This window comes from Neophocaena asiaeorientalis, unplaced genomic scaffold (assembly GCF_003031525.2).
Source record: "Neophocaena asiaeorientalis asiaeorientalis breed wild unplaced genomic scaffold, Neophocaena_asiaeorientalis_V1.1 scaffold232, whole genome shotgun sequence".
NCBI classification, from domain to species: Eukaryota; Metazoa; Chordata; class Mammalia; order Artiodactyla; family Phocoenidae; genus Neophocaena; species Neophocaena asiaeorientalis.
Window position 1 is genome coordinate 4,712,593 of NW_020175672.1, and position 24,069 is coordinate 4,736,661.

General features: G+C 44.5%; 1 long non-coding RNA gene and 1 other non-coding gene across 2 annotated transcripts; both read left to right on the forward strand.

Annotated features, from left to right (window-relative positions):
- Nucleotides 1-2,559: 2,559 nt before the first annotated feature.
- On the forward strand, nt 2,560-2,631 carry TRNAE-UUC (transfer RNA glutamic acid (anticodon UUC)). Its single transcript has one exon. It is a non-coding gene; the product is annotated as a tRNA-Glu (tRNA).
- Nucleotides 2,632-3,031: 400 nt separating this feature from the next.
- On the forward strand, nt 3,032-11,515 carry LOC112390730 (uncharacterized). Its single transcript, XR_003001324.1, has 3 exons — nt 3,032-6,064; nt 6,945-7,080; nt 9,977-11,515. It is a non-coding gene; the product is annotated as an uncharacterized LOC112390730 (long non-coding RNA).
- The last annotated feature ends 12,554 nt before the right edge of the window (nt 11,516-24,069 follow it).

Below are 24,069 nucleotides of genomic sequence, written 5' to 3' on the forward strand. Positions count from 1 at the left end.
GCAAAATGACATTTTACTGGTAGTTTCTTTAATTTTTTTTCTTTATTCAATTAGTGGCACATGCTGGTGACAAGTGAAACCTTCCAGTACCTGACATAAAAGGCAAAGAGGACTCGCTTTTCCTGGTCTTCTATCACCAACACATACCGTCTGAGGTAACACGCCATTGGCTGCTTTTCTCTGCCTCCTCCCTGTTTATATATATATATATATATGTGTGTGTGTGTGTGTGTGTGTGTGTGTATACATACATTTAAAAGAATATATACAAAAAACCTAATTTAAAAATTGGACAAAGGACTTAAATAGCTATTTCTCCAAAAAAGATATACAAATGACCAATAAGCACATTAAAAGATGCTCAACATCACTAACCATTAGGAAAATGCAAATCAAAGATATCACAATGAGATGCCACTTCACACCCACTAGGAGAGCTATTTTTAAAAAAAGAAAAAGAAAAAAAATAGAAAAGTATTGTTGAAGATGTAGAGAAACTGGAAACTTTACACACTGATGGTTTAGCCACTATGGAAAATAGTGTGATACTTCCTCAAAAAATTAAACAGAATTACCACATGATCCAACAATTCCACTTCTGAGTATATACCCCAAAGAATTGGAAACAGAGACTTGAACAGCTGTTTGCATACCCATGTTCATAGCAACACTATTTACAATAGCTAAAGAGAGGAAGCAACCCAAATGTCCATTGATGGGTGAATGGATAAACAAAATGTGGTATATACGTACAATGGAATATTATTCAGCCTTAAAAAGGAAGAAAATTCTGACCCATGCTACAGTATGGTTGAACCTATAAGACATTATGCTAAGTGATCTAAGGCAGCCATAATACTGTATGATTCCACTTATATGAGGTACCTAGAGTAGTCAAAGTCACAGAGAAAGAGGGTAGAAGGGTGGTTGCCTGGGGCTGAGGGGAGGTGAGCGTGGGAAGCTGGTGTTAAATGGGTACAGAGTTTCAATCTGGGAAGAGGAAAAAGATCAAGAGACAGATAGTGGTGATGGTTGTACAGCAATGTGAATATACTTAATGCCATAAAGCTGTACATGTTAAAGAGGTAAATTTTATGTGTCTTTTAACACAATAAAAACATTCAGATAAATATATATTTATATATATATATATACAGGAGTTCTTTTGTATACACAGATGTTTTGTATATGTAGATGTACAGGGATTTTGTTTTTGCTCTTCATTGCTTACTTTTGCTAAAAGAATTATGCTACACACATATTCCTTATGTAACAAACCCCAAACCTTAATGGTATAAAGCGACCGTTTAATTATGCTTCAAATTAAGGATTCTATGGATCAGGGATTTGACTTGGGCAGAGAAAGGACAGCTGTCTCTTCCCCATGGTGTCTGAGGCCTCCTCCGGGAAGACTCAAAGGCTGGAGCAAGAATCATCTGGAGGCTTCTTCACTTGACTGTCCTGCAGTTGCCGTTGGATCCTCACTTGGGCTGTTGACCAGAACATCCACATGTGGACTCTCCACCTGGGCTGCTCCTTTGAGCTTTCTCATAGCATGGCAGCTGAATTCCAAGGGCAGCATTCCAAGAGAGCAGAGCAGAGTACACGGCTTTTTACAGGGTAGCCCCAAAAATCACATTGCATCGTTCGGTATACTCGGTTGATGGAAGGGAGATGCCATTGTGCCCTCTTTGGAAAATACAACCTGCCATAGCACACTGATTCGTCTTCTACCTGCTTTTACAATATCTCATTGACAATCCCTAAAGGTCAGTAAAGATGTAATTTTTCTCATTTCTTTATAATGACAAAATTACTTTGAATTCTAAAAGTAATATAAGTATAGAAACAAAACTTGGAAAACATAAAAATCTATTCACAGTTCCCCCCCTTCAACCAATCATGGTAATCATTTTTAGACTTTTTATTCCATAATTTCCTCATAATGTTCATAGAGTTTATGTTTGTTTTTTAAAATTTCCCCTTAGCACATAAGCACCCAAATTCACATCTCAACATTAAGTTATCTTCTTTATTTTTCTTGTGTGGACAAAGCAAAAATAAGAGTAGGGTACACCACGGGATGAGGTCTTCAGGTAGGAACTTGCTTAGCCTAATCCTACTGACAACTACTAGGGAAAATCACATCAAGGCTTCAAGTCTTCCGTCTTCTTTCTAAGGAATATAAAGCAGAGACATAACACACTAACTCCGGAAAAGTCATGTCATGAGTGAGTTGTGCCTTCCGCCACGCTTGTGTAAGGAACAGGTGACTGACCTCGGTGTGGAATACCAGCTGGTGACCTTTCACTGTTTTCTGCTACAAAGGCTTGGCTTTGGGGTTTCAACAAAATATGTGGATCTAGCAAGTAAAGTTTGGCAGAGCCTGTGTCTCCCAAACTCAACTCCAAACTATCGCTGGTTTTCATTGGCCTGCTGTGAAATGAGAAAAAAAACAACAGTGGGGTGAGTTTTTCATGAAGCTAAATGGATTCAATTTTTAAAAGCTGGGCTTTATTCAGAAATCATCCCTCTTTTAAAAATGTCAATATTGGGAATTCCCTGGTGGTCCAGTGGTTAGGACTTGGCATTTTCACTGCCGTGGCCCAGGTTCAATCCCTGGTCAGGGAACTAAGATCTCACAAGCCACACAGCCAAAATAAAGGAATAAATAAATAAAATTAAAATTAAAATGTCAATATTTTATAACATAATTCTGAACATAGATTTTCTTAGCATTCCTAATTAGCAAAGTAAAAAGTTGGCATGGGCTTCCCTGGTGGCGCAGTGGTTGAGAGTCCGCCTGCTGATGCAGGGGCCACAGGTTCGTGCCCCGGTCCGGGAAGATCCCACATGCCGCGGAGCGGCTGGGCCCGTGAGCCATGGCCGCTGAGCCTGTGCTCCGCAACGGGAGAGGCCACAACAGTGAGAGGCCCGCGTACCGCAAAAAAAAAAAAAAAAAAAAAAAAGTTGGCAAATCTAAACTTAGTTTCAATCATCTGACTGATCTGTGACATCCCTAATTCTGAGAAACACTGATCCAGTCTCCTTATGAAGAGCCTTTGGGTTTGATGTACATTATTTGTCAAAAGGGATTATACTCTGAGGCTGGGGGAAAAAACTGCTTGACATGGGAAGAGGATGCAAAACTCTGGGCTCTGCTTGTGATGGTCCAGTTGTGTGGCCTTGAGCACGTCATTTATGCTCAGAGCCTCTTCAGCCATCAAATCCAGTCCACAATGCTGGCCTTCTCCTCCACAAAGCAAGCAGGGGTGAAAGGCTTAATTGTGGAAAGTGTAGAGAGCTGTGTAAGTGCTGAGTGTCTTATTGCTGCATCCTCGGAGCTTTCCCTCACAAAGCTGCTCAGTGGGTCCTGTAATAGCTGGTGAAAAACGTGAGGAGGGACATCCCAAGTATTTCCCTGGGAGTTCCTAATTTTAATGAGAAGAATGTTCTCTAATTAAAATGGCGCCGCAGAAATTTTTTTAAACAAATTGCCATCTAATTTCCCTTTGATCTGTTTGTTCCACTTGGGTTGCAAGGTTTTACAGAACTTTCCCCAAACGCTTGGAGTCCGCAGTAATTTTATTTCATTCTGATTAAACTTCAAAGGAGAAAACACCAAGCCACCAGAACAAGCTCAGCTTTTTTCCACTTCATTTATTCAGTAAGCATTCTCGGGGCATCTGCAACGTGCCTGACATTGTGCTGAGTGTTGCAGTTACAAAGATGAATAAATACAACTCAGCCCTTGCCCTCGCTGGGTTCAGTGTTTCCAGGACCTGATCAAGCCACAAACAAAACATTGTAATGCAATGGGATGACAGTAGAAACACCACCACACAGCCATCTTCTGTAGGGTCTTGTGGGAGCAAAGTGGTGGCCCTGGCTGAGCTGACACTTTAAATGAAACTTAAAGTGACTAAAACTTAATCAAAAGAGGGCATGAAGGACATCCCAGGCAGAAGAGACAACAGGTCCAGGGGTGGGAAATGGCGTGGCCTCTGGTGTATGTGCACGTACGTATCTGATGCATGTCCCTGTATGTGTATATGTATGCATCCATGTATGTGTGCATCCCTGTGTTTGTGTGTGTGTGATTGTGTTTCCAGAATAGGAAAGGGCTGGAGTAGGTATCATCAGGAGACTCTACTGCATGGCGGGGGATGGGCAAGTTAACCTTAAACAAGCTGGCAACAGCCTATATTTGCTGTGGGTCTCCAGGAAAGAGATTCAAAAATTTGCTTTAGACAACCTAGAAAGAAGAATAAAACACTCCTACATGGAATATTAAATTAAATTTGACTTAAATGCATGTTTTGAACACACACCTTTTGGAGGCTCTGTAGACACCAGCGCTGACCCTGGAAAGAAGGACCCGAGTTCTCCTGTAGAGGTGACGCGGAGGCACGATCCAGGGCTGCTCAAGCCCTGATGTCCACGTGAATCACTGGAGTTCTTGTCAAGATGCAGTTTCTGACTCAGTGGCCTGGATTCTGCATTTCCATCCAGCTCCCAGGTGATGCGAGTGCTGCTGGCCCACGGAGCACACTTTGAGTAGCAAGATCAAATGCACTTGTTGCCCGATGGCCCACCAATCCAGACATGCCACAGGGGATTCACTGCCCTCAGCTCGGCGCAGAGACCGCCAGAGGACCGTGTTCAGATCCTCCCTGCAACCGGGCACAGGGCCCCATCCAGCAGGAGTTCAGGCCCTCTGATCTGAGAGACCACAGACCTAGAATTGAAGAGCGGAAGGGGGGAGGAAGGAGGCAGAAATGGTGGGATGGGGCTGGCACTTGCTCAGAAAATAGGCCCAGAGTGCTTCTGTGACAGGAATTAAGTGAGACACTAGGGCCACAAGGAAAGGAAGCAGGAGCTCAGACGAGGGCCCAGGCAGAGCCTCAGTGTCAGGGCAATGAACACTGACCATGTGCCAGGGACTGTCTTCATGCTTTACACAGATGTCACATTCATCTTCACCCAAAGCCCTTGCAAAGCAGGCCATAAATCCCTGCTCACAGATGAGGCACTTGAAGTGCGGAGCAGTTCAGTGAATCACCCGACCCCCCAGCAGGCACACAGTGGAGCCACAGCTCACACCCAGCTCTGCAGGATCTGAAAGCCCAGGTCTTCCAGGGACCACACACTGCCTGCTTTAACGATGGACGAGATCCAGGCCCTGTGCCTGGGCCTAAGGGGCCCTAGGCTAGGGTCTTTCGATGTCTGAATCCAAAGGCAAGTGATGTCAGCCATGAGTGTCAGGCCAGGAGGAAGCAGGTCAGGAGAAGTCGACATCTGAAGAAGACCTGGTATCTGGAGCTGGACCACCCTTGGAAAAAGGCCCAGCCCTCCTGATCCTGAAGGAGATCCACCTCCACGTAGGCCAGCCAGGGGTCCAACACGGCCCTCGTGGTCTTGGTATGTGCAGAGGTAGACAAGCTGGTTAGTGGGCATCTTAAAGCCGTCTTGGATAGAAATCTTGGCAGAAATGGAATATGTACCTGAGAAGAAGGAAGACAGAGCACTAAATGGGAAGGACTGTCATCCGAAAAATTGTCCTGAACATAGCGATCAGTAATGGGAGCTGCTGTTACTATTATTATTGCTGTTATGGGGCGCTGTTTCTGTGCATTGCTGCAGAGCCAGCCAGTGATATACTAGGAACATTCTTAGGCATAATTAGATACGAAATATTCCCAGCAAACCAAAGTCTAAAGGAGTCCAGCCAGGTAACTAAACAAACCAGCTGAAACTTCATGCCGTATGAGGGAGGGGCATTCATCCCCCAACGTTTTGTAGTCACTAATATTCAGATATCAGGATGCAGTTTGCACGTGGTCACTGCTTATGCCCACTGCTTCCTCCTCGTTGGACTATCACAGTTCAAAAATTGTATTTCTAAATGCCAGGAGCCTTCCTATAGAAAGAGCCTCAGACTGGAGCTGAAGGACCCACTGTCCTCCTCATTGACACTCTCTCTTTCTCTTTGCCCTCGAAATGGAGACAACTGCACCTGTGCTACCTGCCTCAGGACCAAAGGAGATGCAGTGAGTAGAAGGAGGTAAAGACTGCCGAGCCCTACACACGGAGAACCCGTGATATTACCCTGACGATGTCTTGCCATTCTACTCTAATTTGGGAATGAATTCTTTATTAATGTTATTATTGTTCTAATATCCTCTCTGTTTCCTCTAAACTGCCTCGATCCTTTGAGGAGCAAGATAGCATTTACTAACACACATATATCCATAAAAGTCTACATGGAACCTAAAAACAAACTTACAGATAGATCTTATGTATAGATCTAAATACACCTAATATGTATACAGACATATGTATGTATGTATCAGACATATGTATGTGTATATACAGCTATATACACACACACACACATATATATGTAATTTTTCTTCTGTACTAAACTCAAAGGACTGCTTGTTAAAGCAGGTGAGACTTCTGTACAATTAGTTTAAAAGATTATTATTTAAAAATGGAAATAGCTTGGAGCAGATGACTGGAAATCATTCCTCGCTGCAACTCAAATGGAGGAAGCTGTCTAATTCTTGGAAATTTAGACATTATTCTAGTAATTTAGCACAAAAATGGGCCTGACTCAATCTGTTCTTCACATTTTGGTAATTTAAAAGGACATAACGGAATTTTATTTTAATGGTAATTGCAAACTCATGCAGAAAATGTAAATGCACATTTCATGATTAGCTTACAGCATAAACTATGGCTTCTATTAATGTATTCCAATTTGTAATTCTTTTCACAGTATGAGATTTGAAAGCTGTGATTAAAATTAATTAGGTTAAGTAAAGTTTATCCCCCCTGAGCACTGCTATTGGGAAAAAGCAAGAGGAAAATGCGAACTACATCTGGCTCTGCAGGAAGCTGTGTCTTCACACGAAGTAGGCTGACTTCTCTTCTCCCCACAGAGGTTGCATGCTGCTTATTTGGCGTATCTCAAGCACCATGTATCTCCTCAAGGAGCTGATTGAACCATTAAACTATTCTTTGCTGGCTCACAAAACCACATAGGCTGACTACCTCATCTTCAAATAAGGATATTAGGTAGGTTCATCAATTGTTTAAGCACAGTACATCTTGGGGGAAAAACACATACATCTGGTAAACCTAAGGTAATGTGGCCACCTAGAATTGAGCGCCATAATTGCGTGAAAGAGGTGCCAAATGAGGGAACAATAATAAAGATAATAACTAATCCACAGTTGTTCAGAGCCCTCTGCTTTGCACAGAATTGTCTTGTATATTACCTCACTAGATCTCCTCAACAATCCTGACAAGGAATCCTTACTGTTGTCCCATTTCACAGATGAGGGTACTGAGGTTAAGTGAGGTACCCAGGATCAAAGAGTGCTGGAGAACAGACCCAGGTCTTCCGAATTCCCATCCTGCACTCCTTCTATGGCTCAGCTCTACAGCTACTGAAAACAAAACTAAACTTTTAACCTATACCTTGTCTATGTTTTCACAATGGGTTGAAATTCATTACCAAGTTTCCTAGGGTATGAACTAAGGCAAAGTTTAACAACTCCGGAATGGTGTTGTACATCCCAGCAAGCAGAGCATAAATCTGGAGGGCCAAGACAAGACAGAGTGAAAAGCTGGCACAGCGACACTCTCTTCTTATTGAAGATCTTGGTTAGAGTTCTCCAGTCTTCCCTAACTGTCCTTTTGCTTGATACCCAACCACTCATGCCACCCCTGGCTCCTCTTGTTTCCTTTGGTACAATGGAGTCCCAACTCTGGCCCAGGCGGGGAAATACAGATGTGATGAGACACACCCTGCCTCTGGCTTTGCCTGACCCATGCCCTGAGTCATGATGGACCCTCATCTCCTGTGATTCATTCTTCCTGGCTCTCTGCACTGCCTGACCTGGCTTCTTCCAGGGAGGACTAGATGGTCCTATCTGTTAACTTGTGATGATGTGTATTAACATGCCACTGAGAAACTCCTTCCCTGGGTAGTTTAAATGACACCTCCTCCAGTGTAGTGAAGAGAATAGCTTTCAAGTATGGAAAAATGGGTTTCATTCATAGTTCTACCAAGGCCCTTCAGTGAAGCATTTAATCTCTCCTCTGTTTTTAAAATCAGTGCTTTTGTCTACCAGCACTATCTGATAGAAATTCGGTGATAATGGAAATGTTCTACTTCTGTGCTTTAAATATGGTAGCCACTAGCCACAAGTGGCCATTAAGCCCTTGAAATATGGCTAGTGCCAGTGAGAAACCATCTTTTAAAATTTCTTATTTAACTTTAATTAGTTTCAATTTAGATAGCCACATGTGGCTAGTGGCCGCAGTGTTGGACAAAGAAAGTCAATGACCTCTTCAGCCTCCTTCATCACTAGAGCTCTATATAAAACAAAATCTAAAGGTGAGAATCTCTAGCTCATATGATAGTAGATAGTGGGAAAGATGGGGGAGTGGATGTAGACCTAGTAATGACCCTTATATCCAGCTGCATGGAAAACTACAAGCTCCCGGAGATTAGACACAAAATAAATCTTTGCTTTTTTTTTTTTTTTGCGGTACGCAGGCTTCTCACTGTTGTGGCCTCTCCCGCTGCAGAGCACAGGCACCGGACGCGCAGGCTCAGTGGCCAGGGCTCACGGGCCCAGCCGCTCCGCGGCATGTGGGATCTTCCTGGACCGGGGCACGAACCCGTGTCCCCTGCATCAGCAGGCGGACTCTCAACCACTGTGCCACCAGGGAAGCCTGCTTGATATTCTTAAGGAAGGTGATTCAAGGGAACAACCCCACATGCTGAAACCAAGGAGTCTCCAGAAACAAAGGATATTTCCCTGAAATTCAGGAATTAAATGATTGATGTTTTACATGATAGTTCAATTAAAAAAACAAACAGCCTGTGCTTAGAAGTTGGAGAACACAGTTGGGGTCGGGGGGGAGGTGGGCGTCCTCCAGGCTGGAGGCCGGGTGGATCCCTGTTAAATGGAGGGAATATCTTTGTTCTCAAACCTTTCCCTTCCCCACACAAAAATGTCCATATTTGGGCTTCCCTGGTGGCGCAGTGGTTGAGAGTCCGCTTGCCGATGCAGGGGACACGGGTTCATGCCCCGGTCCGGGAAGATCCCACATGCCGCGGAGTGGCTGGGCCTGTGAGCCATGGCCGCTGAGCCTGCGCGTCCGGAGCCTGTGCTCTGCAGCGGGAGAGGCCACAACAGTGAGAGACCCGCATACCGCAAAAAAAAAAAAAATCCATATTCCATCATAGAAGCATAGAAGTCAGAGGTCAGGAGATCTTGGGGAGTGTTTTGTCCAGCCCCTCCATTTCACAGCAAGAAAACAGAGGTTCGCATAGGCTCTGAGCCCGGATTCCCAGCTCTGTCCGGCCTTCGGCCAACCTGACAAACTAATCCTGCTTGACGTAACCCCTCTGGGTCCAGGAAATCTTCAGCTGTGGGAGAAACCCTTCAGCAAACCCTGATTGCTGCTGTTCGGGTCCTGCTTTCCCACTTCCCAGTCAGCAGAGCCGGACTGACTTGGACAAGGAGATAGAGGTTACAGTTTCCAACTTTGAGGTCAAACATCACATTTCCACAAGGTTCTAGAACTGGTAACTCTGAGCAAATTACTTAAATCCACTAAGCTTTTGTTTCCTTTTTAAATAATACAATCAACTCATAATGCTTTTGTGAGGAACAAATGGCAGCAGTAAAGCCTTTATAAAGATTAAGCACTCCATAAATGTCAACTTATTTTATATTACTATTACTATCAAAAGTTAACTATTGTGAATTTGTACGATTAGTCTGGGGCTTTAGAAGCAGGCAGACTCTACTTCTGGGGCCTTGAGGGCATGACCTAACATCTCCTAGCTCAGCTTCCCTCTGCAGTGCGGGGCGCGCACCTGTCTCTCAGGATGGCTTTGGGGATTAAATGGCACAATGTATGTACATTAACCAGTAGCGCTTGTGTCTAGTAGCTGCTGGAGAGCTGCTCCTCTTTACTTCAGCAAATCATGACAAGAGTCCTCTCAGGAGAGTCAGAAGATGCTGTAACACAAAGCAAGAAAGCTACTGGCCTCTGTGTCCAAGGTTCTCACTGTGCATGGCCGCGGTCTTCTGAGATGCCTGCTGAGGAAGGTGTAATTTGCGAAGAGAATCATGGCTCCTTCTCATGCCTGACTCCCCTCCTGGCAGAGGTCTCCTCCAGCTCTGCGTTCATGACGGGGCTTCAGGAGAGGGTCCACCTCATATGTCTTATTTCTATTTCAAAGTTTGGGATATGTATTTAAGTGATAGTTTCAAAATCTTTCTTGAGAGTTGAGTCTGTAAACGTGCTTGTAGCTAATTTTTAAAACTTTTCAAGTGTTTTGTGCTCATAGGGAATATTTTAAAAATATATTTCAAAAAACCTAAGCCCGTGGGGCTGCACCCACTCCAGGGCATAGGCGTGATGATATATACATTATATTTAAATTTCTCATCCTTTTAAAATATCTGTCTTTGTGAAAGTCCTATAATATACATGATGTAGTAATACGGTAGTGCATATATATACTGAAATCAATATTCATAGTGAGGTGTGTGCTTAAAATGATTTTACAGATAGGGGCGCCTCGTCATCAAGTGTGGAGACCTCTGCCCTAGAGGTCAGCTGGGGATGCAGGACACACAGTGAGGCCCAGCCAGCCCCGCAGAAGATGAGGGGTAGGGGGCTGAGCTAGGGGAGCCCATTCAGGTGTGCAGAATCTCAGATCCCTGGAGAATTTCAGAGATCAGAGAAGGGCTGAGCAGGGCAGGAAGTGGTTCTGAGGAGGCCTCCACCCAGGTCAGGCAGGAAGGCCCAGGCCCAGGGCCAGGGCTGAGTCTGGGGAACAAGCAGAACCCTCTGCTTGTATCTGCTTGGGGAGCCATCACTCGGTGTAAACGCAGCATGACCTGTCGGGTGTCAACCCACCTCAGGGTGTGTGTTGTCCTCTGAATGAAGTTTTTCTCCTGGTAAATGCAGGCTGTGAATGGCAGGGATCTCCCTTGACTCTTTTCATTGTTAACTGTCCCATAAGCACATCCGGGGCTGGATCTTTCCCATTTTTTGTATTTCTTTGGTTTTTCTGTGCTTTCTATTTTCAGCACTACTAAGGGAGAGGGGTCCTCCACTTCCTGGGGGAGAAGAGGGGTTGGCTGATCGGTTTTACTGAAACGGGGGTGTGGGCATTGGAGTGCAGAGAGGCAGAATCCCAGGGAAGCAGAAGCAGGATGCTAGAAAGGGAAGAACACCATATGGTGTACAAAGGGGCTTCACACTCAGACCTCACAGCCGCCTAAACCCTGGGTATTGTTAGATTCCATTTTTCTAAGAGAAAATGGAAGATTTAAGCCACTTCCCCAATGCTGAACGGTGACCTAGTGACTCAAATGAGCCTTTAGACTCCTAGGCCGGTGCTTTTGCCCCTACCTCGAATCTCACAGCGTTTCAGTGCTTTGGTCGGGGTGATCAAATTAAATCAAATTAAATTAGGAAATTGGGTTGTAAATCTGTGAATAAAATGTTCAACTTATAAAATTTCTGTGAGGAGGATGTTGGTTCTCGGTGATCATTGCCCAGGTGGGTCTGTCTGTGGGTCCAGAATCCTTCCCAGACGGTCTTGCTTTTTGTAACCACTAGGTGGCAGTGCAAGCACAGCCTTCCAGGGTCCCCTTACCAATGACGATCCAGGGCGGTGACAAGCGGAGTTTCCTACACCAGGCCGGGATGAGTCATCCCACAACTCCTGTGTCTCCTGTGTCGTGGTATCAGTTTCAGTGTGTCTGATTATCTGGAGTTTTCTCTGTGCTCTCCAACCTCACCAGAGGCTGCTCTATCTGCATAGACATACCTGCTGTGGGACCTTCTACTGAATTAAGTAGAATTAGTGAATGATGGAGATGCTTAACGGGGCTGCCCACCATTTGAATACTAAGTAGTTGCCATCCTTCTGAGTAAGCAGGGCTGCCCGGGATCCTAGAAGGAAAATTCCAGGGCTCCTGCTCTGTGTCTCAAAACCAAATCCTCAGGCTATGTAACATCTCGGTCACTCTCAGCTGCGACCAGTTACAGAGTAAGTGCTGTTAACAGGAAATCAGAGACTCAGAGGTGGTGAGCTAATTTCTCCCAAAATGCAGTGTGTAACAGTCTCATTGCAAAGAAGGGCATCTTTGGGGTGTGACACAGCCTGCCTAACTCTAGAAACGAGCACCCTGAACCCAAATTAATTATATTATTAATATTAATGCATATTGAGCACACAGAAAGCACTGTGTTATACACTTACTACAGATGACCTCCTTTACTCTGACAATGGCTAACAGAGATATATGTCATCATGATCTCGACCTTCAGATGAAGAGACTGAGGATTAGAGAGGGGAAGTGATTTACCCAAGCCATGGAATTTGCATGAGGGTCTCTCTGATTGAAAGCCTACCATTTGTGTCGCTCTGTGAGTGGTGAGCACATTCTTTAACCATGTATAGTGTCTCACCCCAGCTCTGCCACAGAAGGGGACTCGCAGGGCCCCTGGGTTCTAGTGCAAATTCTTTGGCGAGGTAGAACAAGATGCAAAGATGCCCACCCAGCTGGGACAGGCGGGAAGTCCCCAGAGGCCTGGCTCAGCCGACGTTGAGCTACACAGGGCCCATCCCGAAGGCGAGGCTGGCCTGACACAGGCAAAGACAGAGGTAGTCCAGACAATGAGGCAGGTGGTTCAACAACAATGCAGCCAACATGGGGGCAGGTATCCCATGTAATTGTCTAGACACGTGCTTCCCTAGTGCCTTTTATCAAACCCAGCTTGACCGAATGGCAATCCCTGCTTCTGCTTTGTGCCTCCAGATGGAAACCCTACTTAAGTCTTAGGATCAGTTTGGAAGTAAGATAATACAAGGATCTTGATTTCACTTTGGAATGGCACATTTTCCTCTAGGTTTATTTCCCAAAGGCTTGATCATGATGACTCTTCCACAGGTCTGCATGAAAATGAGAACACAAGGACAATGTGGTGAGTTTTTCATAAAACGACATTTATTACATTGAGAAGACAATCCCTAATTTTGAGATTCTGCCCTTCCTATTTCTCTATGGTTAAAATGTTTCTCTTAGGAAGCAGTGGAAGTTGATTTATATCTTAATAATGTTCCCCGGAAAAAATAAAAACTTGACAAACCTACAGAGCGCTCCCCTTTTCTTATTCTTCATTAAAACATTTTACAGATTAATATCTGGGAACCCCAGCTCTGTGTGGTCCTCAAACCTTGCTCCCTGAGCGCCTTAGGAGTGTTTCATATACTGCCATCTAGTGGTCATCCCGGCTCACACTTGCTGATTCCTCCCTTTGAGAAAATAGTGTGTATGAACACAAGGGGTGTGTGTGTGTGTGTGTGTGTGTGTGTGTGTGGGTGTGTGTGTGTGTGTGGGTGTGTGTGTGTGTGTGGGTGTGTGTGTGTGTGTGGGTGTGTGTGTGTGTGTGTGTGTGTGTGTGTGTGTGAACTCGATTAGATGCCGACAAGCAGAGATATGTTAGCATGGAAAAATGCAGGTTTTGAAAGCTGTGTAGAAAGATTCGGAGTGAACAGCCCTCCTACTCCAAACCCACGTGGGCAGAATTGAAAGCAGTTGTGTGGGATTAGCACTTTATTTTTTTCCAACATCCACCCTCAAAAGGGCAGCAGCACAGAGCCGTTCGTGCTCAGGAGTGCAGTCAGCTAATAGGACATGAGAAGTTGAAGAGGAGAAGCTTTCAAGACTAAACTTGAACCAAATGTGTTCCCAATTTAGCTCATACCTTTTGAACCACAGAGGCATCCCTTCCAACTCTGGGAGGACCCATCAACCTTTCAGAAACGGGTGAGTGTAGATTTCTGCAGGCGCCTGGTGTACTTGGGAGTGTGGCAGGAAATGTGGGTTTGCAAATATCAGACAGGCCTGACCTTTGGAGTGACCTATGTGTAGAGGTGGCTGCCACTAGCAGCTGGTATATCCCACCTCTGTCCTTCACGGCTGCCGCAGCCTCTGGAGTTCTCTATCTGCAGCCTCCTGCGGACCTCCTCCAAGCTGGCTGCTCATCCCCTAGCTCGTTTCAGACTGCTAGAGGGAGAGAAAGGGGAAAGGGGAGAGATGCAAAAGTCACGTCTAGGGTAGACAGGAGACGGGGTTGCTCCCTTGGAAGGCCTGCACAAACCCAAAGAAGACCTTGTGTAGAAGGGCCTTAAACCACATGGGGCTCTGTAACTCACCTGAGTTGTCCTGAATTGAGTAAGGGGATTCAGGTTCTGGACACTGGTGCATGAGCTGACAGGCTATAACTTGCTAACGGGTTGTATTCTGAAAGGGTACATGTATATTAGCTCTACTTGAAATTTGAAATACGTTTACACATAAAACCAACGAGCTACAGTGCTTAGGTTCTCAGGCTGGCTCGGAAAACCCATGTAACCTCTTCTGTGTTTCTGAGTTGCACGTTGGACCTCCTTTGAGCCACCTGAGCTTTCGCTGGGTGGAGCACATGGTGGGGATGGAGAGGTTCTGCAGAAACTTAATCACTGATTCTTTTAATAATTCTCAGTAGAAACTCCTTAACACATCAGAAGAGGACCCAGGGGGGAAAAACTAGAAATAAAGAAATAAATCTGAATATAATTAATCACATTTGCCAAGGGGATGTATTCAAAGAATGCTTAGATAAGACAGCAGCCAATAATTAAAGGAAGAAATGGCAAGGGTACAAACGGACTTGCTACGGGGCCCTTGCTCCCCGGGCTCTGGACACCCAGGGCTCACTTGTGCCCTGTTCAGTCTTCTCCTCAGCTGTCTGTGATCCGAGACAGCTCTGCAGCCCTTAGGTCTGGCTCATAGCAGGTGCTCAATAAGCATCTCATGAGTAGAGCTGCCAAGAGCAGGCATAATCTCTTGCATTCATTCTACACGTAGTAACCAAGTGTCTGCTGCCATGTGGGTGTGTGCTAAGTACTGGATCGACAGAGGGCTGGGAGGTTGGGTCCCTGCTTTTGTACCTTGTGGCAGACTGAATCCTGGCCCACCAAAGTGCCAACATCCTAATCCCTGGAACCCTGAGTATGTTGTTACCTGACATGGCAAAAGGGACTTTTCAGACATCATGAAGTTAAGGATCTTGAGATGGGGAGATCATCCTGCATTATCCAGGTGGGCCGAATGTACTCACCGAGATTCTTATGAGAGGTCACAGTGATGCAGGCCCACAAGCCAAGGAATACAGGCGGCCGTAAGAAGCTGGAAAAGGCAGGAAACAGATTCTCCCCTGGATCCTTGAGAAAGATCACTGCCCTGCTGACAACCTGATTTTACTCTGGAAAACTGCTTTCAGACTTCTGACCTCCAGATCTGGAAGATATTAAGTTTGTGTTGTGTTTGTTTATTTATTTATTTCTTTTTGGCTGTGTTGGGTCTTTGTTGTGCACAGGCTTTCTCTAGTTGCGGTGAGCAGGGGCTACTCTTCGTTGCAGTGCGAGGGCTTCTCATTGCGGTGGCTCCTCTTGTTGCAGAGCACAGGCTCTAGGTGCGTGGGCTTCAGTAGTTGTGGAGCGTGGGCTCAGTAGTTGTGGCTTGTGGGCTCTAGAGCGCAGGCTCAGTAGTGGTGGCCCACGGGCTTAGCTGCTCCGCGGCATGTGGGATCTTCCTGGACCAGGGTTCGAACCCGTGTCCCCTACATTGGCAGGTGGATTCTTAACCACTGCGCCACCAGGGAAGCCTTATGTTGTGTTTAAAGCCACTCAGTTTATGGTAATGTGTTACAGCAGCAATAGGACATGAATATAAGCTGAATAGAGTTGTAGCTTATTAACTGTTTTGTATAAAGTGTAACAGACATTAAAAAAGTAATCCCAATAAATTATGATAATAGAGAAAGTATAGAATGTCGATTCTCTCTTCACAGGTTGGCTTAATAATTCATTCTTCTCTTCGCCAGTCAGAGTACCTGTCTGAGGCTGAGTCCTGAGGCTCCAAATGCTTATGAAAAACATTTTGATATAAAATCCCTCCCTATGATAACAGCTTTTACTTAGGAGGGATAATGTTCCTTAATTGACAGTGAAGTTCAACTTGGATTTTTGGTTACAGCACCCTAAAAAAGAGAGAGAAGATCTTATCTGCATCCCATTTCTCCAATGGGGAAACAAGCACAGATCTGATCAAGTTTGCTTCGCCACCCACAAGCAAGAATATGAGCTCAGCTCTTTTGACACATCAACCAAGGGCGTTCCCTTGGCCTCAGCTCTTTGTTTTCAAGGCATTAAGAAGGGGGGAAAGAGGTGTTAAACACGCGGGCGAGGGGCAATAGTCAGCTTGCTACAGGGAAAGGAGAGGAATTCTGGAGAAACACTAATAGTCAGAACCTCTGGAATAAGAGAGCCTCCAGTTTTTAAATTAAAAAGAGGGGGAAAATCTGACAATCGGATGAGTTTCATTTTGAAACTCATTTAACCCGAAAAGTCAAAACGAAACTCCAGGGGTGTACACCCACAGCAATCAAAATAAAAACACGTTTTCACAAGCCCACTGTAAAGCTAAATATAGGTTTTTCAGGTAGACCCGCTGAGCTTCAAATTCATGACTTTTGAGAACTATTTCAAACATCATTTTAAAAAAGAATGTCAATCAAAAGAAAAATAGTTTCTCGTGGGAGGTAGGGTAAGGCTGGGCTTGTGTGTGTGTGTGTGTGTGTGTGTGTGTGAGTGTGATGGGGGAGCATTTCTCTGACTTAGCTCCCCCCCAAAACCGTCAAGCTGGTTTTAAATACCATTTGTGGTCGCCTGCTCTGGCAATATGTTCTAATTGTGGTCAAAAGAAGCTGACTAAAGGTTTGTGTGTTTGTTCCAGAAGGAGACTGTCAAATGCCAGGGACTTAGTGGATGGCCCTCAGTCACTTTATTTCTCACCTGGTTCGCTGGTGCATCTGTGTGACCCTCTCTGCGTTCTGACATCATAAAGAACACAGTTCACATTGGAAACCAAAGTCCTCTGGCTACAGCAGGGACAGTGCGTAGGGCCTTTCCTTTTCCTGCTCCTCCGGCCTCACCTCTGTGCCCAGGAGGAGGTGGAGAGAGGGGCTGGAATCACCTGGGGCCCGAGGGTCACCCCCGAAAGAAGGCCCCTTTGTTCCTCGACGTGCAGTGAGGGCTTTGAGCCAGGACTTTGAACTGCTCAGCAATTTCTTAGTAAAACGTGAGCACCAGAGTGTCAGCTGGAGCTTTAGGCTTTTATCTGTGGTGGGCTGTTTTCCTGCCACGGTTGTTGTGGTTTACTGTCTACCTGAGTGTTCAAAACTGCTTTGCAGAACCCAGTGACTGAGCTTCAGATTTGGTACCACTCCTTCCCCGCCCAGCTGTGGCCCCTGGGCCACACGTTCCACTGTGCGTCTCCTCCCACGCCCTGCTGTGTTTCCATCAGGAGAATCATTGGTAAACAGGCACCCACATTGTCAGATCTTCAGTGTGTATTTCCAGGAATGGTAATTTGGGGAAAACTAAGACAGGTCCCCAGACTGCTGGACCAAAGATGATTTCCGCAAACGGACAGTGGAGATCAGTCATAGCACCATGCAGCCCAAGAAAGGACTCGGGACCTCAAAAATCTTAGAATTTTGCGAACCACGCCTAATTTATGCTCAGTAAATAACCATGAATATGTAAAAAATGTTTCAAAAATAAAGTCACAAGGATATTTATTAGGAGTTTACCTATAATAACAAAAAAATGGGAAAAAATCTAAATAGCCAATAGGTTATTGATTGAATATATTATGTTATACTCGTATTTTTGTCACAATCAATAACTAGCAATTGTTGCATGCTTACTTACCATGTCCTGGATATTATGTATTAGCTTTACGTGTGTTATCGCATTTAGTCCTTAAAATAACCCCAGGAACTTACACTTAGAGAGGTAAGATTCCTTATCCATGAACACAGTGCTAATATAGTGAGATAAACAGTATCCTCCCAAAATTCATTTCCACCTGGAACCTCAGAATGCGCCCTTATTTAGAAATAGCATCTTTGCAAAGGTAATTAAGGATCTAAAGACAAAGTCACCCTGGATCCACCTATGACTGGTATCCTTACATGAGAAGAGAGAGAGAGCGATTTGAGACCCACAGAGACAAGGGACAGAAGTCTATGGGAGGGTAGAGAGGAGGGAGGGCAGAGACTGGAGCAATGTGTCTACAAGCCGGGGGACGCCAAGGGCTGCTGGCAGCCGCCCGTAGCTCACAGAGAGAGGCATGGAACAGATTCTCCCTCAGAGTTCCAGAAGGAACCAGCCCTGCTAACACTTTGATTTCAGACTTCTCACCTCCTGAACTATGAGAGAATAAATGTCTGTTGTTTTACGCCACCCAGTTTGTGGTAATTTGTTATGGCAGCCACAGGAAATGAATACAGATAGCGAGTAGTACACACAGGATTTGAACCCAGGCTGACTCCAGAACCAGAGCTCGCCCACTGTGCTATGTAGACTCCAACAGGCTTAACATTGTATGTTTAATGTCACATTTGGGTAAAAAGTTTGAATATATGCATAGAAAAGAACTGGAAGAATATACAGCAAAATGTTTATTTCTGGGTAGCAAGACTCCAGATGGATTTTAATTTTCTTCTTTTTGCTTATCTGCTTTTTCCTTTTTCAGCATTGAAGTGCAATACTTTTCATAGTAAGATACACACTGAATGATGTAGGAGTGAAGGGGCATCGTGCTACAACTTACGCTCAAACGGTTCAGGAAAAAAACTAATAAATATGTATCTATGCAGAGAGAAAATGATCAAGCACATGTGGGAAAATGTCAACCATTGGAGAATCTGGGTAAAAGGTATATAGGAGTCCTTTGTACGATTCTTGCAGCTTTTCAGAAATTCTGAAATTATTTCAAAATTTAAAAGTTACCCCCCTCCCCAAAAAAGAGCCCTAACATGGAAGATATTCAAAGTTGAAACAGAAACAACTTTATAAACATAATGCCAAGACACGGCCAACTAGAGTATTCCAAGAATCAGAAAAATTTATTTTGGAATAAAAGCAAGTATTTGCATTACAGCAAAGATGAGTCTCAAAGGGAAAAAAAAAAATGCAGACATAGAAAGAGACAGAGTAAGAGGTGATAGAAGAAAGTAATACCAATAAAATGTCCCTGTTGACCTGCTGCTGTGAGGCTAGGACAGCTGGGCAGCCCACTCCAGCCCTCCAATGCCATTTCTGGTACATACTCAAGACCAGTGATTTCGGGCCAGGCCTGAACAAGGAGTCAGAAGATGAGGGTCTGCCCAACCTGTAGGGGAGGAGTGTGGTCTAGATCATCTTTACCGTCCCTTCAAGTTCTGATGGTGGCTTTCAGTCACTGGTTACTCGTTCCCCAGAGGGTTGTTAGTAATACATATATGGGTTACATTTTTTAAAATAATGTGGATAGACAAACTAGAAAAGGATTTCCTGGCCCTTTGGGAATGTAAAATTATTGACAGGCCACTTGATATTTTTATTTTCGTAGAACAGAAATTCTAATTGTGTGCCAGCTTTAAAGCTCACTTCCCACGGGCGGGTCTGGTTTACCATGTTGGCGAATACAGGGAAGAGTACGTCCATAATGTGGACTTAGCTAGAAGGGAAGAAAGTCACATTGCTAAATGGCTTTATTTCAGATGGTCCCTTTCTCTATCGCTAGTTCGTACAAAAATCTGTGACCATTATGAAAAATAACTCAGTGTTGGCATCATTTTACTTGTGTACAAGATATTGTGTGGCCAGGCTAGAGTTCTCATCTGTTGGCAGAAACCACTAGTTGCTTCCATTCCATGGTGGGTGAGGGGCAGGGCTGCTATGAATGGGTCTCGCTCAGAAGTAGCCCCACCCTTGCCCTCAAACAGCACAGATAAATATACGGTTCGGCAAAAGCATATTGAGTACATCAGGTGCGCCTAATTGAGTCAAAGAATAATAGGTCCATTTTTATTCCATTCTCAAGTTGTTGCACGCTCAACATTCCTTCCTTACAAAGGTTTGCTAATTGTTCCAATTTGCAGTGCCAAGTAATTTGTGCCTAGTAATTCCATAAATGTTTGCATTTCTGGGTTCCTACAAAGCAATTCCTCTTCACAGTGCCTCTAAGTCACCTTTTGGAGGGAAAGGATCCCACAAAGACCCGTCCTGACGTCATCCGTGCGTACGCTCAACGTCCCCAGAGCCACGGAGAGTAGTGCCATGGTGCCCAGGATGCCACCACAGACCATTCAGAGAGAATTACCAGCCAGTGGGAGGGTGTCTGAGTGGGAGGTTTGCAGTGTGTATACATTTTTTTCCTGAATGTATCTAAAACTAGTTTGAAGTTCAGATGGGAAGAGTCCCTTTTTAGCCTTTCCTTTATGGAAAGAAAAGCAGATTCTTGGTAAGATTCCAGACCGTCAGCCCCACCTCCACGTTAAGCTCTTTGACCTCATTTCTGACGGTTTTATTAACGTTTTCTGCTTTACAACATCCTCATGGTGTAGAAAGAATGCATCCCTTTGAGTCCTAAACCTTCCTTTTCAAGGGAAATATCCTCCCAAAGCCTGGCCATGGCCTTTTGGATTTTTGTTCTTATTTGGGGGGTAATAGCAATCGTGCTTACAAATTTATGCATTAAAGCATGACCTAGCAATGATAACGAACCCTGAGTCCAAGGGCAGTATTTAAGCCCTTTTTGTTCAGTCAACCTTAACAGGTGAGTATCTGAGGAGCTGGTGACACTGACTAAGATGCTTGCATCCATCCTGGACCTCCAGACTCACACTCCTGAGAGGAAGGATGGAAGCCGTCTACTGAGGAGTTTTCAGCTGAACTGATGACAAAGCCTTCCTTTTGGAAATGACATTAAAACAGAGTTATCCTTGTCAAAAATGGCCAGTGTATTCGTGATTTTGGTGGAGACCGTTTTCATATTTGAACTCTGTGCACTTAACCCACGTGCATTCTTGTGTTCTTCCGGTCCTTATAAAGGAGGTGGAAACCAGATCCTTGCACTTCCTTGCCTGGCAATAGCACACAGGATTATGTATACTGTGTGTGATGAATTCCAGTTTTTCCGTTTCCAGCACAAGAAATCTAGGGTCAGAAAGGTGGATTTCCTGAAGGCTTACACACTGAGTTCATGATGCGTGGGGCCAAGGTCTCTACCAAGGCTACCTGTTTCTTAGGGACCTCAGGTAGTACTGACGCCTGAACCTGCAGTCAGTGTAATGGTCACCAGGTGAGCAAATATGCCTTGGGTTTAGGGTGGCGGCTCTCAGACTCCAGTGTGCATAAGAATCCCCCAATGTTGGGGGTGGGGAATGGTTAAAAATGTAGGTTCTGGAACCCCTACTCAGGTATAGACTCTGCAGGATGAGGGCACGTGCATTTTTTAAAAATACTCTGCGTGATTCTGATGCAACAAGAAACACTGTCCTATAAACTCTGATGGAGACTATCTGGACATGTGCCTTCCTTCATCGTTTTTTTGGTTTTCGTATTTTCCACTCAAAATTCTATTATTTAAAATATTTTTTCCTAATACGCAAACATTTAGGACAAGAAAAGACACTCAACGTCACTGTCACTGGGGAAATGCAATTGAAAATTCCAGTGAGATACTACAGCACACCCATTAGAATGGCTATAATCAAAAAGACTTATAATACCAAATACAGAGAGAGGAGGTGGAGAAACTGGAACCCTGTTGTATGGCTGATGAGAGTATAAAATGGTAAAGCCACTTGGGAAACAGTCTGGCAGTTAAACATATACTTATCGTATGATCTAGTAATTCTGCTCCTAGGTATGTGCCCAAGAGAAATGAAAACAGATGTCCACACAAAGGCTTGTACATGAATGTTCATGGTAGCGTTATTCATAATCGCCCTAAATTAGAAACAACCCAAATGTCCACCTACTGGTGAATGGATAAACAAAATGTGTTATAGCTATACAATGGAACGTTATTCAGTATTTTAAAAAAAGAACGAGCTATTTATATCTGGTACAACATGGATGAATCTCAAAAACATCACATGAAATGAAATAAGCCAGACACAAAAGACCACAGATCACATAATTCCATTTAGATAAAAGTTCTAGAAAAGGCAAATCTATAGAGATATAAAACAGATCAGTAGTTGCCTGGGGCTGGGAGAAGGATTGACTATGAAGAGACAAAAGGGAACTTTCTGTCCATATGGAAAAGTTCTAAAACTGGATGGGAGGAATGACTCAGAACTCTAAAAAGTTACTAAAAAATCATTAAACTCCAAAGTTACCAGGGTTGAATTTTAAAGTATATAATTTTTATCTCCATAAAAGGTGTTTAAACAAACAACAGGCTCTCAAAAATGGCAATTGAATGGTACAGGAGTGAATGAATCAATCAAAAAACATTTCAAAGTATTTAGGAGACGGTGTTCAAAGAAATGTATCTACATATGATTAAGCCTTCCGCACGTTGTTACAGCCTAACGGGAGTCTCATTAGTAGGTGGCTTTTTTCTTTTCAGCACGCTTTGAGTCACAGTTTCAGCCTCAGCGTTCACCAACTTATCCCCAACTTTCCAGCTGCTCTCAGCTTTTCTCAACCTTAACCACCACCAGTCTCTCCCTTTAGGCTAACAGGCAATTCTGTCGGTTTAGCTTTCTTAACAGGCAGAAAAGACCGTCTACCAGTCCCTCTGACTCATCTGCTTTCTTTTCCGTGTGGCAGGAGAAGAAAAAAGAGTTTTCAGTCCCATCATATGTCTCCGTGTCAGCAATTCAATTGTTCCCTTAGCAACCATAGCTTTTACCGCCGGCTTTCTGATACACGCTGCTTTCTCAAAGAGCTCAGGCTCACAGATGATCTGGTTCATGCCAGGAGCAGTTTTCTAAAAAGGCCAATATCTCTTCTAGAGCCAGTTATTTTTAAAACAATATTCAAATAAAACATACCGGTTTTAGACAAAGGTGATAATGGGGATAGCACTGAGGAGATGATGCCTGTTAGGAACATTTGGCTGAGATAAGGGAGGGTGAGAAGCCCTAGCTCCCTGCTCCCCTCCCGGTCGGTAGATGTCGTGGGTCACAGGGGAAATCAGAAGCGGAGGAGGGAGGATCACACCGGGTGGGAGCAATCCCGTGACTTTCCTTTGCTGATGGAACAATCGAGGCATTATTTTTGCATCAGGCGTTTTCCAGACTTTCCATTTTTCAATCTGACTACTTATGGGAGCATACCGCCTTCAATGGATTCCTACATCCAGGTGAAAACTAAGACCAAGGGATAGTTCAGAAGTGTGGTTCCCTTTATGATTCCATCCATTATTTATTTTCCAAGAGAATCTGTAATTTTTTTCCCTTAAAAAAAAAAAAGACACATTGGGACTTCTCTGGTGGCGCAGTGGTTGAGAGTCCACCTGCCAATGCAGGGGACACGGGTTCAAGCCCTGGCCCGGGAAGATCCCTCATGCCACGGAGCCGCTAAGCCCGTGCGCCACAACTACTGAGCCTGTGCTCTAGAGCCCGTGAGCCACAACTACTGAGCCTGCGTGCCCAGAGCCCATGGTCCGCAACAAGAAAGGCCACCAGCGCACTGCAACAGAGTAGCCCCCGCTCGCCGCAACTAGAGAAAGCCCTCACGCAGCAACGAAGACCCAGCGTGGCCATAAATAAATTAGTTAATTAATTAATTAATTAATTTTTAAAAGACACATTTCCTATGTCAGCTGCTGAGTGAGAAACAAGGGTGTCTCAGACGTTGGATATCATGTGAATAGTCTCTCAAGAAAATTCCCAAACACCGTGAGAAGGATTTGGAATTTACAATATTCTATTTCATAGGTCCACCTATAGGAATAAAAATCACTCAATAATAATGGTAACAGTGGTAGTTTCTTCTTTAATTACCAAGAGTGAAGAGGTATTTTATCACTATTTAAGAACACTGGGGGCTTCCCTGGTGGCGCAGTGGTTGAGAGCCCGCCTGCCGATGCAGGGGACACGGGATCGTGCCCCGGTCCGGGAGGATCC